The following is a 16,985-nucleotide window of genomic DNA, read 5'->3' as shown; positions in this document are numbered from 1 at the left end:
TTCACGTTTTAAGTATCACCCCTTCCTATTCAAGTGGTACTGTGCCCTCTGTCTATGTATACCTGTACATATATATATACACACACTCACATATGTATTCACATGCACATTTACCCTCCTATATAAACATATATAGGTATGTGTGTATATATATATATGTATATGTATGTATGTATACATTTATATTCCCTTCAACTATTCTCACACTGAGAAAAATTTCATGTTACAATTATTGTTTTTCCATGTAGGAATGTAAATAGTTCAACTTTGATAAGTTACTTATGATTTCTTTTCCCTGTTTACTTACTCATGCTTCTCTTGCTTCTTGTATCTGAATGTCAAATTTTCTATTCCACTCTGGTTTTTTCATGAAGAATACTTGAAAGTCCTCTATTTCATAGATTGACCATATTTTCACCTGAATCATGATACTCAGTTTTGCTGGGTAGGGTTGGTTTTAATACCAGCTTTTTTTGGCCTCTGGAATATCATATGCAATGCCCTTTGATCCCTCAATGTAGAAGCTGCCAGGTCTTTAGTTACCCTGATTGTGTTTCCACAATATTCAAATTGTTTCTTCTTGGCTGCTTGTGATATTTCCTCCTTGATCTTGGATCTCTGGAACCTGGCTATAATACTCCTAGGAATTTTCTTTTTGGGATCTTTTTCAACAGGTGTTTGGTGGATTCTTTCAACCTCTATTTTGCCCTCTGATTCTAAAACATCAGCGAAATTTTCCTTGAGAATTTCTTGATGGATGATTTCTAGGCTATTTTTTGATCATGGCTTTCAGATAATCCAGTGATTATTAAATAATCTCTCCTGGATTTTTTTTCCATGTCAGTGTCTTTTCCAATGAGATATTTCACACTGCATTCTATTTTTTCATTTGTTGGGGTCTGTTTAGTAGTATCTTGATTTCTCATAAAGTCATTATCTTCCATTTGCTCCAATCTAATTCTGATGGAATTATTCTCTTCAGTGAACTTTTGAGATTTTTTTTTCCATCAGGAAAATTTGTTTTTTAAGACATTATTCTTCTCATTGGCTTTTTGAGCCTCTTTTGCAATTTGAATTAATCTGTTTTTTAAAGTGTTATTTACTTCAATCAGGTAGTAGACTTGCTTTTCATGATTTTCTTGCATCATTCTCATTTCTCTTCCCAATTTTTCCTCTACTTCTCTTATTTGGTTTTCAAAATCCTTCTTAAGCTCTTTTATGGCCTGTATCCAGCTCCTATTTTTCTTGAAAGCTTTTGGTGGAGTTCTGACTTCATTGTCTTCCTGCTATTCCATGCTTTGATCTGTTTTGTCCCCCAAAAAGGGAATCCAAAGTTGGATTGCTGTTCTTGCTTTGCTTCCTTTGCTTGCTCATGTTGTCACTCAATTACTTAGCTTTTGAGCTTTTTGCCAAAGTAGAACTCTGCTTTCAGAGAGGAGAGCTTTGTCCCAAATCGCTGGGATTTTCTCAGCTGTTGGAGCTATTAGTTGGCTGGCTTCTCTGAAGCCTCCACACACTCTGGCTCACTGGTCACACACCCCAGGACCTCCACCATAGACAGCAATCCTGATACAAGCAGGTTAAAGCAAGAGCAATTACCCCTCAGAATGGTTGCTTGGTCACCCTTTATACTGCAGGCCAGGAGCTCTGAAGCAGCTATGCATCTGTGGCTGCCTGTTTCTCCCTCTGGGGGCAGAGGCCAGACCACACTCCCGAACTTCCTGTTCTCAAAGTCAACACTGACCTCTCACTTTGTCTTTGCCATTTATGGGTTAATAATTCTGGAAACCACCACAGCTGCTGGTGATCTACTCTCCTGATATCCCTCTAGGCCCAGCTGGTTGTGGCCTCACTGAGGCTAAAATCTTGGGCTCACTTGGGGCTGGCCTCTCCTCCCAGTGTACTGCAATGAAGTCTTCCTGTCCACCGGCTGGACCGTCTTCAGCAGGAGATTTGTTTCTCTCTGTCACTTTGTGGATTCTGTAGCCCTTAAGTTTGTTTAGAGTCATTTTTATAGGTATTTGATGAGGTTATGGGGGGAGCACAGGGAGTTTTCCTGCTTCTACTCCACCATCTTGGCTTAGCCCCCAAGTTCTTCTTTTTAAGACATTCCTCTCCTCATTGGATTTTTTGGAAGTCTTTTACCATTGGCCTAGTCTGTTTTTAAGGTATTTTTTTCTTTACTATTTTTTGTGTGCTTGTCTCCTTTACCTAGCTGTTGACTCATTTTTTTTGTGATTTTGTTGCATCACTATAATTTCTGTTTCCAATTTTTCTCTCTTACTTGATTTTCAAATTTTCTGACCTCTCCCGTTGCCTGAGACCAATTCATACTTTTCTTGGAGGCTTTGGATGTAAGAGCTTTGACTTTGTTTATCCTCTTCTGAGTGTATATTTTGATTTTCTTTGTCAGCATAGTAACTTTCTATAGTCAGAGGTTTTATTCCATTATTTTCCCATTTTCCCAGACTTTTACTTGACTTTTAACTCATTGTTAAAATAGGTATCTGCTTCCAAGGTGGCACACTATCCCAAAGTTCTGAGGTTTTGTGTAGCTATTTTCAGAGATATTTCTAATGACCTGCAAGTTTTCAGTTCTTCCAAGGCAGCATGATCTAAGGAGAGGTGTTTACTACATTCCTGGCCTGTACTCTTGTCTGTAAGTGACTGCAATCACTCTTTTCTGCCCTGTAACTATGAGGACAGACCCTCTCCACTTGGACTGTAAGCTCTTCTGTAATAGATCTCCTCTTTGCCCTGTGTCTGCCACCCAGGATTGCAATCTGAATCTGAGTAAAGCAACAAAGTCCTTCCTCAATGCTAGCAAGAAGACCCTTGTAATATTCTTCTGATCAGTTGTTTGGCCCCCTTGCTGTTTGTGGGTTGAGAGCTCTGGAAGCAGCTGCTGGCACTGCTGCTGCTGATTCAATCATTCGCATGGCCTTCTCCTTGTTTACTATGGCTGGGTGTGTGCTGTTGCTGCCTGTGATGGACTGTGCTCCTCTTTCACCCTGCTGCAAGAAACATTTCATGTCATTATCGTGTCCTGGAAATTTGTTTCAATTTGTCTTTTTAGGTGTTCTAGGTCTCCAGAATTGGTCTAGAGTGATTTTTAAGGCAATGGGATGGGTTTATGGGAGGCTCAATGAGTATTTGCTATTTGCTTTTACTCTGCCATCTTGGTTCTTCCTGTTGTTTGTTGTTGTTGCTGCTGTCATTAAGGCTTTGTTGTTGTTTTGTTTTTCCTCAATGAAGTAGGAAAGCACTTGGAAGAAGAAAAGGGTTTTTTTTTTAATATACCATTTAATAAACTTTCATCATTGATAGGACTGGTAATAACACCAATTAACATGGACGATGTCCACCAGAGCATAGAAATGCTCTACCTTGAAGTACACTTCATATATTAAGTAATTATTCTTGCTAACCAGAGTCTAAGCTCAGTTTTTTCTATGCTACTGGACTGCATGCTACAGCACTGTGTAAATTCCAGTGCCCTGGTGAAAAACCCCATTGCCTCACTGTATTCTCAACTCCAATCTATATCATATGTGAAACAATATGTTAATTAATTGAATTTGCAGTATAATCTATGCAGTATATTTGAACATAGCAGTTCAATTTTCTCGTCTACAAAAAAATAGTAGATATAAATCTACATATCAGTGAGAGATAAATGAATATGTGCCAAATGCTCTATAAAGTCTAAATGAACTTTAACAAGAAATACTTTTTATTCTCCATGTGTATACATACATGTGTGCTATCATTTTAAAGGCATGATGGCCCATAGGGCCTTGCATCATGGGAGCTCTTGAGTCCCACAGTAACATTTGCTTCTGCTTTGCATTTATTTCTCTCTGAAGGGATTGTGTGTGACAGCTGAGAAGCTTCATAGCCAGTAAATCAATTCTAAGAGGTTGGCACTGCAATGACATGGAAAGTAACAACAAATTCAGAGTGGTTTAGTCATAAGACAATGAAGTCCTAGAATATAAAAAGTGCAAAAATGTAGCTGGGCAGTGATAGAGTGAGTAAAAGAAAGAAACATGTAGACAGCTCTAGCTAGGATCAAATTCTGATGGTCTAAAGAAATAAGAATATAGCACACGTGAAAAATAGAAAAAAGGTCACAGAAATTAAAATAATTTGTCCTCCAGGGGTATGTAACAACAGGTCCAAAATTACTCTCTAATGAATAATTCGTTAAAAATACATATTTTTTTTCATGTTCTACAGCATTTAAAAAAAATTAGGATGTATTTCTGAAAACTAATTTAGGGAAAGATGATAAATATGTCAACCATGTGAATTTTTTTTAAGACAAAATCTTATGTTTTAATATGACTCACAATACTGTATTTTAAGTTTGACTTTATAATAAGTAGGGAATTAAGGCAAGTTCTGATAGTTTAGGATTCTGTGAGAATATAGGACCTACTAAAGCAGGAATTTTTCAACCTTTTCATATCATGGACCACACTGGACGTCTGGTAAAGAATATGAACCCCATATTAGAATAATATTTTAAATGCATTAAATAAATATGTAGAGCTCCAAAGAAAATCTATTACATTTAAATTGAGTTATTGTATAACTTTAAAAAATTTCACAGACCTCAGGTTAACAACACTTGTGCTAGACTAAAATTTGTTGTTTAATTTTTTTCAAATGTGGTTGTATGTGTGTGTGTGTGTGTGTTTCTGTGTGTGTCCTGGGGCAGTAGTGACAATGGAAAAGTAGTCAATTTCTCTAACTTCTCTAATTTCTCTGAAACTCCACTAAGACTGAACAGTTCTTTGGTAAAGAAAATTCTAATACAAGAGAAATCACAGATTCTTGAGAAAAATATTTTGATAATATGTGGATGAGAATTTTCTTTCATAGTTATCCAGAAAATTGTCTTGTGTATCTCTATTTTAACATGATAATGTTGTATATTTAGTTTGTCAGCTAGTTTGTTTAGTAGATAGGAGGAAGAAAGAAGTTCATTCAAATTTTATTTCAGATAGTCATTAGCATTATGATACTAGTTAAGTCACTTAACCTTTCCAAGCTTTCATGATCTCATTTTTAAAATGATAATGGCACCTAAAATGAGAATGGCACAGGGTTTTTGTGAGTATCAAAGGCGATAATATATCTAAACTATTTTGGAAACCCTCAAGTAGCTATCATCATCATCACTATCACCACCACCACCACCACCACCATCATCATCATCACCATCATCATTTCATTTCATAAGAGCATTTGAAAAGTAAATGATTCCCATTATATTTTAAAGATGTTTACTTTTGTTACTTCCCTCATGATCTCATTGGTTTAGGCATTCCCTCCATCCATGCAGATTATGACATTTTTTTTTAATTTCTCATCCTCCATGATCCTTGTCAATGTATACACATAAATCCTGTATTGAGGATGTACTGATGTCTTTCCTTCAGTTCCCTTCATACTTTATGGACTGGTTCAGTTCACCATTTTAGTTCTGCCCACTTGTCTTGAATTTTTTTTACATAATTGGCACAGGTCCTTCTGAAATGTATATGCAACCTTGATGATGACTTTTGTACCACTAAATATACAGTAATATGCTTGCAAAGTAGTATGCCACAGATAACTGAAACTGTGCATATTCATCTTTCTATTGGAGTTTAAGCCTCTTGAAATTCTGATTCTCCTGAGATAACACTGCTTCATGATTTGAAATCATATGACATACCTGAAAGAATAGTGGTGTGAAAGACATGATAAATATGATTTGCACCAAGCTCCTTGAGGTTATAGAAATCATCCCAAAATCTGCTTTCCCTCATTGCCCTGTTAATTATCCTTCTGCCATGCCTGTCTGAGATAGGTACCCTCTTAGACTAAGTCAAGAGAATATTAATTCAGCTATGTGAATTCAGCATGGGCCACTGAAATTCTTCCTCTACTCCCCCATCATATATTGGGGATAGGTAGACCTATTAGAAATAGTGTATCAAATTAATGATATATGATAGTATTTGGGACCCAATATCATCAACAAACAGGATCAGCAAGAGAACCTTACTATGTATAGGGAATCTGTCTTCTATGTCAACTATATAACCTCTAACATTAGTGAGAGCCATTGGTATGTCCATATTAGATTAATCTCAGTGATGTTTTGGGCAGTTAAAACAGGAATTTTACCATGTATATCAACCAACCCCCTTTTTCTGCATTTTCTGTATACCACAATCCAACAAGCTGTAAAAAAAGACAGATATGATCATCTGACACCCATTATGAGTTTAAAGCCAGAGGCTAATGCCACTAGGATAAAATGTAAACTCCTCTTTAGATTTTGAATCCGTAAATAATCTGGCTCATTGTCTTTCCAGCTTCATTGGATATTTTTCTCTTTCTCACATGCTACAATCCAGAAAACTGGATGTTTCATGGTTCCTCACACGACAGTCTCCATCTTTGCTCCTTTACATTGACCATCCCACATGTTGAGAATGACCTTACTCTGCTTCTGCCCTATAAAGTTATTCTCTTCCATTAAAAGATAGCTTAAACACCATCTTCTGCATAAAATTATATCCTGATCATCTGAAATGATAGTTCACTTCCTCCCAAACTATATTATATCTAAATACTGTGTTTATATTTGTATTTATCAATAAAAAGTGTTCCTTTTTATTACAAGGAAGTGATGAAAGACTTTACTTCTCTTATCAACACAATGTTGCAAGTCAAATTTAGTACACATTATTTGCTCAAATAGAAGTTAAGCTCCTCAAGACTGAGAAATATTTCCTTCATAATTGAATTTCAAGATATCCTCTTATTTATAATAGAAACTGTCAGGTCATTGTGATCATGCCTCTGTTACCTTGATACTGGAATTGCTTCTTTCTGGACCTTTGTAGCATTTTTTTTCTTTGAAGTGGGATATCTGGATTTAGGCTATGGAATTCCTGGGACTTATCTTTTCAAAATTTCTTTCAGGAAATAGCTAGAATCATTCTATATTCCCTTTACATTATGCTTCTAGTGGATTCAGTAGTTTTAATTCATACATTTTAAAAATAAAGAATCTAAGCTTTTTTTGCAAGGTTTTCAGGGAAGCCAATGATTCTTAAATTATCTAGCAACCTATTTTGTTGGTCAGTTGTTTCTGATATGAGAGACATTACATTGTTTCCTGTTTTTTTCAGACATTTTGTTTTGATTTAATTTTTCTTTCTATCTCATGCAGTTATTGATTTCTGTTTGATCTCTCCTAGTTTTCACAGAGTTTATTCAGAAATTTTTCCCACTTTCTGTTTAAGTGATTTATTCTTCTAGTTTATTTTTTCTTTCAGAGCTTTTAGTTCATTATTATTGCTTGCCTTATTTCTCATAAGTATTCTTGTAGCCCTTGAAGAAAATTCTTTCTTTGTCTCATGTCTCTGCTTTCAATTGTTATAGTGTATTCTCTCCTACCTCTAGATTCTTAAAGAATATACCTACATCATGATACACATTTCTTCAGCCTCACTGGGAAATTGCAAATTTGTTTCTCTACTATAGCAATGACATCATCTGCACCCAAATTTCTTTGTCTGGTCTCTTTTTTTTCTTTTTCATTTCTGAGATGGTAAAAATAATATATTTTATCATTCAATTTTCTGATTAATTCAGTATGGTAATGTGATTTGTAGATAAGTGAGTGATCTACTTCCACTATGGCAACTATATTGGCTATGAATGTCCTTTCCTTTTTAGTGAAGGGAAGGTGGTAGTTTTGATCATCTTTTACCCTGAAGACAAAAGTGATCAGGATAACTGATTAGATAGTAAGTCTATTTAAGGTTAATTATGTGCCAAGAGGTCTGCTAGGGCTGTGAAAGTAAACACAAAGAAAGCACTATTCACTCTCAAGAACCTTTTATTTGAAAAATTGCTGTGAAAACTAGAAAGCAATTTTGCAGAAACTAGGTATAGACAAACACATAACACTGTCAACCAATATAATGTTAAAATGTTATGTTATTTGGACAGAAATGGTATGTTATTTGGACAGAAAGAGAGACACCATAAGCAAATTAAAGAAACAAGGGAAATTTAACTATCAGATCTATGAGTAAGGGAAGAATTTTGACCAAACAAGAGATAGAGTGGATTGTGGGAAATAATATGGATAATTTTGATGCATTGTTATTTTTTTTTTTGCACAAGAAAAACTAAAGTAGCCAAGATTAGAAAGGAAACTGGGAACTGGGAAAAATTATAGCAAATTTATCTGATAAAGGCCTCATTTCTCAAATATATAGGTAACTGAGTCTAGTTTATAAAGCTAAAAGTCTTTACCTAATTAACAAATGGTCAAAAGATATGAACAGGCAGTTTTCAGAAGAAGAAATCATAGCTATCTATAGTCATATAAAATGCTCTAAAACTCTTTTAGAGACACTCAGATTAAGACAACTTTGATGTACCACCTCACACATGTTAGATTGGGTAACATGAAAGAAAATAAAAATAACAAGTATTGGAAAAGATATAGAAAAATTGAGTCATTTATGCATTGCTGGTGGAGTTATGAAGTGGTCCCAATCATTCTAGAAAACTGTTTTGAGCTATGCCCAAAGGCCTATGAAATTGCATGCATTTTGACTCTGTAATTCCACTAGCAGGTACCATATCTTAGAGAGATTTGAAAAAAGGGAAAAGTGCTTCTGTTTACAAAAGTATTCAAGCAAATAAAACTAATGCAACAAAAATTAGAAGGAAAGTAGGAAAATGAGAAAAAATATATCAAGTTCCTCTGATAACCTCACTTCTCAAATCTATAGGGAACTGAGACAAATTTATTTTTAAAAAAAGTCAATTGAATGAGATGTGGTATATGACTGTTGAAATGAAATACTATTATACTATAAGAAATGAAGATTAGTATGGTTTCAGGAAAAAATCTTGGAAGAACTTATGTAAAGTGAAATGAGCAGAACTAAGAGAACATTGGACACAGTAACAGCAAAATTGTAAGGATGATCAGTGGTGAAAGACTTCACTACTCTGATTAATACATCAATACATCTGTCCAATGCAAGACAATTCCAAATGACTTTTGATGAAAAATGTTATTCACCTCTAGAGAGAGAACTGAAAATGTTTGACTGCAAAGTGAAGCATGATATTTCAACTTGCTTTATTTTTCTTTCTTTTTTTCCAATATGACTAATATGGAAATATTTGCATGATTTCACATATATAATCATCATTATATTACATGTCCTCTCAGTGTGTGAGGGAGAGACAGAAGCAAATAAGAAAATTTGGAAATAATTTTTTCTGAAAAGGATGTTATTAATAAGTAATATATTTATCTTTTAAAATAAGCTTATATTCTATTGGTAGAGGGACACTGTATATGCCTATATATACATGTTAGTACATATATACTACAAAATAAAAACAAGGCAATGAAATTAAAATCAGTAACAGAGGGAGAGAGGACATCAGCATTTGAGGCTATTAAGAAAAAGCTTAGGTTATAAAATAGTGCTTGAAAGGATTATTGAAAAATAAGCATGATATTCTGTGAGTCAGAGTGGAGAAAAAATGTATTTCAGAAATGGGGAGCAATGAATTCAATCATGGGAGATAAAGTGTTGCTTGTAAGGAACAGAAAAATGGGCCAATTAGTCTAGAGTTTTAGAGTGCAGAAATATAATTACACTGTATTTTCCTTCTTTTTATATTATTGTCATCACTATCTGTAATATTTTGTTGGTTATGTTTGTTTCACCCTTCAATTCAAATATATATCATCATGTTCTTTGAATTTTTTTATATTTGTAGCTAAGGTCATTTCTGAATACCTAAAATTTGAAAGGTACCACCTACCATATAAGTTTTATTTTTTCTAATCTACAGAAAGTTCATTATCTTTAAACATTTGTCATATACAAGATGCATATTGATAAGTTGAGTAAAATTTAGATCCAAATCAGTAATACATGCAACTTGATAGTTTTTATCATTTTCTTTTTTCTTTTCTTTTTTTAAATGCTTCATTAACTTCTAATTTATACCATTCATTTCTCCCAGATTTTGAGTTACAAATTTTCTCCCCATTTTTCCCCTACCCAACACCACAAAATAGCGGTCCCACAGGATATCCCCTCCTCCAATCTGCTCTCTCCCATATCTTCTCCATATTCCCTTCAACTTTACCTGTAGGGCATCTATGCCCCAGTGCCTGTATATCTTATTTCCCAATTACATGTAAAATAGTATTAATAATAGTGTATATATATATATATGTATATATACATATATGTGTGTATACATATATATACTAAACATTTTATTTTAAAACTTTGAATTCTAGATTCATTCCCTTTCTCCCTTGTCACCAACCCTTACTGGGAAGATAAGCAATTCAATATAGGTAGTAGATGTGTAGCTAATGCAAAACATTACCATAATAGATATATTGTAAAAGACTGACTATATTTCCCTCCCTCCTATCCCACCTCCCACTTGTTCTATTCTCTACTTTGATCCTGTTCCTTTTCAAACCTAGGTGCTTCCAGCTTTCCTGCCCTCCATGCTGCCCTCCTTCTATCATCCTCCCTCTAATCCCCTTCCCTCCTACTCTCCTGTAGGGTGAGATACCCTATTTAGTGTGTATGTCATTCCCTCCCTGAGCCAAAGTCAATGAGAATAAGGTTGATCCATGCTCTTTTGCCTTGCTGTTCTTCTCCTCCATGTAACCATTTTCCCTTGCCTGTTCTATATGGGATAGTTTACCCCATTCTGTCTCTCCCCATCTCTTCACATTATATTCTTCTCTGACTTCTTATTTCCACATTTTGAGTATCATCCCTTCCTATTAAATTGGTCCTGTGCCCTCTATCTATGTATACCTGTAAACATATATTCATATACATTCACATATGTATTCATGCACCCATATACCCTCCTATATAGACATATATATGTGTATATAAAAACACACATATACATATGTATTTCTATACTCCTCAACTATTTTTATACTGAGAAAGAGTTTCATCAGATACAATTATCGTTTTTCCACGTAGAAATGTAAATAGTTCAACTTTGATAAGTTCCTTATGATTTCCTTTCCCTGTTTAACTTCTCATGCTTCTCTTGCTTCTTGTATCTGAATGTCAAATTTTATATTAAACTCTGGGTTTTTCATCAAGAATGCTTGAATGTCCTCTATTCCACTGAATGACCATATTTTCCCCTGAAACATGATACTCAGTTTTGTTGGGTAGGTGATTCTTGGTTTTAATCCCAGCTCCTTTGACCTCTTGAATATTATATTCCAAGCCCTTGGATCCCTCAGTGTAGAAGCTGACAGATCCTGGGTTATCCTGATTGTGTTTCCACAATATTCAAGTTGTTTCTTCCTGGCTGCTTGTAATTTTCTCTCCTTGATCTGGGAATCTCAGAACCTGGCTATAATATTCCTAGGAGTTTTCTTTTGGGGATCTTTTTCAGTAAGTGATAGATGGATTCTTTCAACCTCTCTTTTGCCCTCTGATTCTCAAACATCAGGGCAGTTTTCCTTGAGAATTTCTTGGAGGATGATTTCTAGGTTCTTTCTTTGGTCATGGCTTTTAGTAGTCCAATAATTTTTAAATGATCTCTCCTGGATCTATTTTCCAAATCAGTGGATTTTCCAATGAGATATTTCACATTGCCTTCCATTCTTTCATTTATTTGGATCTATTTAACAGCATCTTGATTTCTTATAAAGTCACTAGCTTCCATTTCCTCCAATCTAATACTGAAGAAATTATTCTTTTCAGTGAGTTTTTGAGATTCTTTTTCCATCAGGCAAATTTGGCTTTTTAAGGCATTCTTCTCCTCATTGCCCTTTTGAGCCTTTGTTGCCATTTGAGTTAGTGTATTTTTTAAGGTGTTATTTTCCTCAGTCAGGCTGCTGACTCTCATTTCATAATTTTCTTGCATCATTATCGTTTCTATTCCCAATTTTTCCTCCACTTCTCTTATCTGCTTCTTAGAGGCCTCTATGGCCTCTAACCAGCTTGTATTTTTCTTTAAAGCTTTTGGTGCAGGAGTTCTGATTCACTGTCTTCCTCCTGTTCCATGCTTTGATCCTTTTTGTTGCCAAAATAGTAGTTAAAGTTGGGTTTCTCTGTTTATTTTGCTTCCCTTGTTTCTTTAAAAATTTTGTCATAAACAAGATGCATATTGATAAATTGAGTCAAATTTAGATCCAAATCAGTAATACATACAACTTGATAGTTTTTATCATTTTCATCATTATGTCCTCCACTTAGAGATAAGATATGTTTGTTACATGTTGAAGAGGGGAATTCCTGACAAAGGCTTCAATCATACAGAAAGCTGTTTCCAAATTGCCATAAAACAAAGCAGATACCATTTACATGATAAATTGCTACCAGAGACAAATCTTAACTGACTCCCTCCAATTGTTTGATTCTGTTATCACTGATTTGTCCTTCTGTTTTCAAAAGAATGAAAATGAATTACTTACAAGTAATTGTGCCAGAAAAGAGAGCTAATTTACTTCTACTGCCAATGAAAATAGGAAAAAATGGGAGCTTTAATGCCAATAGATATGACTGTGAGACATTAGAAAGTATCATTAATGATACTATTACAAGTAGTTTGGCATTATATTCTCAAATAAATTTGCTTCTAATGATTCATTTAAATTAAATATTTAAAAATTCATTGTATAGAAATTTTCATAATTGGACTAGGTTTGTGGGATACAAAAATAAAAAAAATTAAACTTCAAGGAACTTACATTCTATTGGAGAGATTCAATATGTATTCAATTTTGAAATTATACACACATATTATCTCTATCATCTATTTATCTCTTTCTAGATCACTATTTATCTACAAACATAAAAAAATAATTTCAAGAGTAAAGATTACAAATGAGGGAGAAAATAAATAGAAGAAACACACTAGGCAAAAATATGATCTTATCTGAGATAGAAGACTGGGAAAAGCCTACTTAAATAATATTTAAATTGAGATTTGAACAAAGCTAGGAATTCTGAGAAGTACAGGTAAGGAGGACATAAATTCTATGTATGAGGGTTCAGTCCTAGAGATTTTCCAAAACAAGAAAAATGAAAAAAAAAATCTTCGATTGAGTTACATCACATCAAACATTACAATGTTAATATTACTTTCTGTTGGCAATATATAAATACAATGATGAGGTATTATTATAAACACAAAACTTTATTCAGGACAAATAAATCACTACACAGATGATAACATGTGAAAAATCCATATGCTTTCCACTGAGGAAATATATGTGAATTTTTCTACTGAGTATCCCTGTTATCTCTAACAAAAGTCTCTTTATCATCTCTTTTCAGCAAGAAAATGGTGTTCTCTTATCTCCGAAGAATAGTTCTGAGGATCTCTAAAGTGTTATAGATACAGTCTAGGCTACTTGAAATGGGATGATTCTTAATTGGCCACCTGGAAGCTACTTGTTCCAGAAGCACACCTGCTCAGAAGTGTGAGTCACACAGAGCACATTAAACCTATGTTTCAAAATCTGCATAGAAAAGGTGATGATTTGCATCTATAAAGCCCTATGTGTCTTTGGTACTGATTGCATCTGAAATAATTTTAAAACCTATACAAGCTAATGAACTCCCAATGCTCTGAATGGGAATGGAAGTTCTAAGATTTGAACTCCAAATGGCCCCAAACAGGACATTCTCTGAGAAGAATGCTTGTGAATACTTAGTAGCTTACTTCTTCTCCTCTGTGTTTATGATAATGTATGCTTCTCCCATGCTTCTAGGTTGTTTTTCTTTTCCCCCAGTCCTTGGAGCTGTCAGTTTTATACAGGGAAAGAAGGGGAGAGAGGAAAGGGCAAGAACCATATAATTTTATAGAGTTAGATCTTGTCATTAACTAATTTGACTCATTGCTTACATGTCTATAATCTATATCCAAGTATATGTCTATTACCTATCCCCTCTGTCTTCCTCTTACTCTTTGGGTGTCATATATTAAAGAACAGAAAAACAACTTTCCCTCCTTCCTCTTTTCCCCCTTTCTATAGGTCTGTATTATGTGCCTATAGGACTGCATTATAATATTATGGGGATTTTCTAGCCTTGTGAATAGCACTAAAACAAAGCAGGTTGATTATATCTGCTCCAACAAATTTAATTCAAAATTGAACATAAATGCCACCACCATAGGGAATATATATACATATATACACACATATATGTGCGTGGTTGTGTGTGTGTGTGTGTGTGTAATTCTTAACTTATATAAAATTCTGATAGCTTAAATATATATGCTTAAAAACTAGTACATAAAAATTGTAAATTTATTATTTTATTAAAACAGAAGCCAAATTGAGCTATGTCACTCAAATCCATCATTTTTCCAACTCATTCTAAATAATACTTTCATGGTAATTTTCCTTTAGCAGGGATCTGACTATATAACTTCCTGAGTCAAATATAGTGGCTTCCTATTATCTTGGCCTCAATGATAAAATACAAATTCATCTGTTTAGCTTTTAAACTGCTTTACAATCTGGCTCCATCTATTTTTACAGCTTCACTGGACATTACTCCCCTTCTCACACCCTGGGATGCAGCCAAATTGACCTTCTCTTTGTTTCTCACATAAGACCCTTTTAATTGGGAATCTGCTGTAAGATCAGCATGGCTCATGTGCTGTTTCTGTTTGAAGGAAGCTAGGGAAGAGATGACATCTCTCCATATTAGGGGTGATATAGGATGTTTCCCAAATAATTGTCATGATATTTAAAAGTGACTTGGAGGAAAAAATGTATGTAGCACCTGTAGACATCCTGTAACTGGTTCTGGTCATCCGATTGGTTCATTGGTTGTTGTCCTTTGTTCTCAGAGGACCATAATGACATCAATATGTTAGAGTCAAGTTATAATGTGTCTGACTGTGGCTGATAAGACCAATATGAGTTCAGAATGTTCTATCACAGGCTAGGTATAAATGGTCCATGTGAACATTTGGGTGGATTATTTAAATTTGTGCAACTTCCATTTCTCACATGTCAAAGAATAGTCTTTGCTTACAGAAAGATTCCAAAAAGGCTCAACGTTGACTTTAGTCTCTTGGTGTTATTTGATTCTGGGGTATTTGAGAGACTACTTAGGAGTCCACTGAAGGGAGTGGTGTTTCTGACTTTAGGAGAATGAGTCCCAGGAAGCCATAGGGGTTAGGATCCAGGTAAGATTTAGTAGCCAGTGCATCAGCGTTGACCTGAAGAGTAAGTGGCAATCATCTGGAATAATTCTGGTAATGAAATTCAACAGGCTGCCCTTTTAGACCTCCCTCCCCTTTCCACACTGAGGTGGAGCATGTGTGTACATATGTATGGTGTGGGGTGAGTATTCCCTGAGGTACAGGAAAAAAACAACCAAAAAAAATCCAAAATCATTCAAATGATTGTTCTTGATATATCTTTGAAATAAATATCCCTTTGTAAACCAATATTAAATAATTAAATAGAACTAGGATGCTAGTCATTTTGTCCTGAAAATTTGAGGATAATAGCTGGTGGAGTCTCAAGGCTATGGCAGTAGAAAAAATCTGTCGCCCCATTACCACAGAGTAGTCTAGAACACTTAGGGGGACATGTAACTGGCCTGTCCCTGAGAGAATAGAACCAGAGCATAAACCTAAAATATTCCATTTCCCATGCCAATGTGTTTTCACTGGACTGTGCTCCCTCCCTGGAACACAATCTCCTCTTTACTTCAACTTCTTAGAGTCCTTTTCTTCTTTTAATATGGAGCTTAAGCACCATCTTCTGCAGGTCTGATTCCTTTAACTCCCAGGACTTATGACCCTAGTGTATTTCGTATTCAAATGTTGTTGTGTTGCTCAATTTTTCAGTCATGTCTGACTCATAGTGACCCCATATGGAGTGTTCTTGGCAAAGATACCAGAGTGGTTTGATATTTCCTTCTCCAGGTCATTTTACAGATGAGGAAATGAGCTAAACAGGCTTAAGTGACTTGTCCAGGGTCATATAGCTGGTAACTTTCTGAGGCTGAATTTGACCTCAGCAAGAGGAATCCTTCTGACTTCAGTTCTACCACTTAACCCACTGAACCCCCTAGCTGCCCTTGTATTAAAATGCTTTGTTTTTATTGTCATTAATTATTTTTTTGTTCATTCATCAAGTATGCAAGTCAACCCCAAATCACTCTGACTCTCAGTGATTGCCCAATAATAGGAAACTCAATTGGCTATTTTTTGTTTTCTGGACAGAAACATATCCTGAGGGTCTTCCCCTCCCAGTTTAATTTTCCTTCATTCCTTCCTTCCTTCCTTCCTTCCTTCTTTCCTTCCTTCCTTCCTTCCTTCCTTCCTTCCTTTGTTTGTTTCTTTATTTCTTTTTCTCTTTCTTTCTCTCTTTCTTTCTTTTATCCTTAAATCACTGAATGAGCATTTCCTCAGACCAAGACCTAGGGAAAACTTTAACTTAAAAAGGTCAAGGTGTCCCACTGCATCTGGGGTTATCTCCAGTAGTCTTGCCACTGGACTCAGATAATCCCAGAGGAGAGAGTGAAACTGATAACTCTGCACAGTCCTGCCTCATATAAATTCAATTCACTTGCAAGTCAAGACATCACCCTCCTGATGTCACTGGTCCTATTTGAGAATGAAGGACAAACAAGTATGCATATAAACTTTTATTTCCTAGTAAAATGTAAGCCCCTTACAAGTTGACATTCTCTATGTTTTTTTACTTGTATCCATATTGATGAACACATAGTAGACTCTTAATAGATGATTGTTGATCTCTTTGTCAATCAAGCAAAAATACATATTAGCTTATTTGTCTAATTTAAATTAGGCTTTTCAGACTTTCAACTGTTGAAAATTACTAATATTTTTCTCTTTTACTCTTTTATTTCTTTTTAGTTTGGTTATGCTATTTTTGAATGTGCAAG

This window comes from Petaurus breviceps, unplaced genomic scaffold (assembly GCF_028583685.1).
Source record: "Petaurus breviceps papuanus isolate PSGF00001 unplaced genomic scaffold, PetGlider_PUasm1.0 76, whole genome shotgun sequence".
Classification (NCBI taxonomy): domain Eukaryota; kingdom Metazoa; phylum Chordata; class Mammalia; order Diprotodontia; family Petauridae; genus Petaurus; species Petaurus breviceps.
This window is presented reverse-complemented; position numbering follows the sequence as displayed.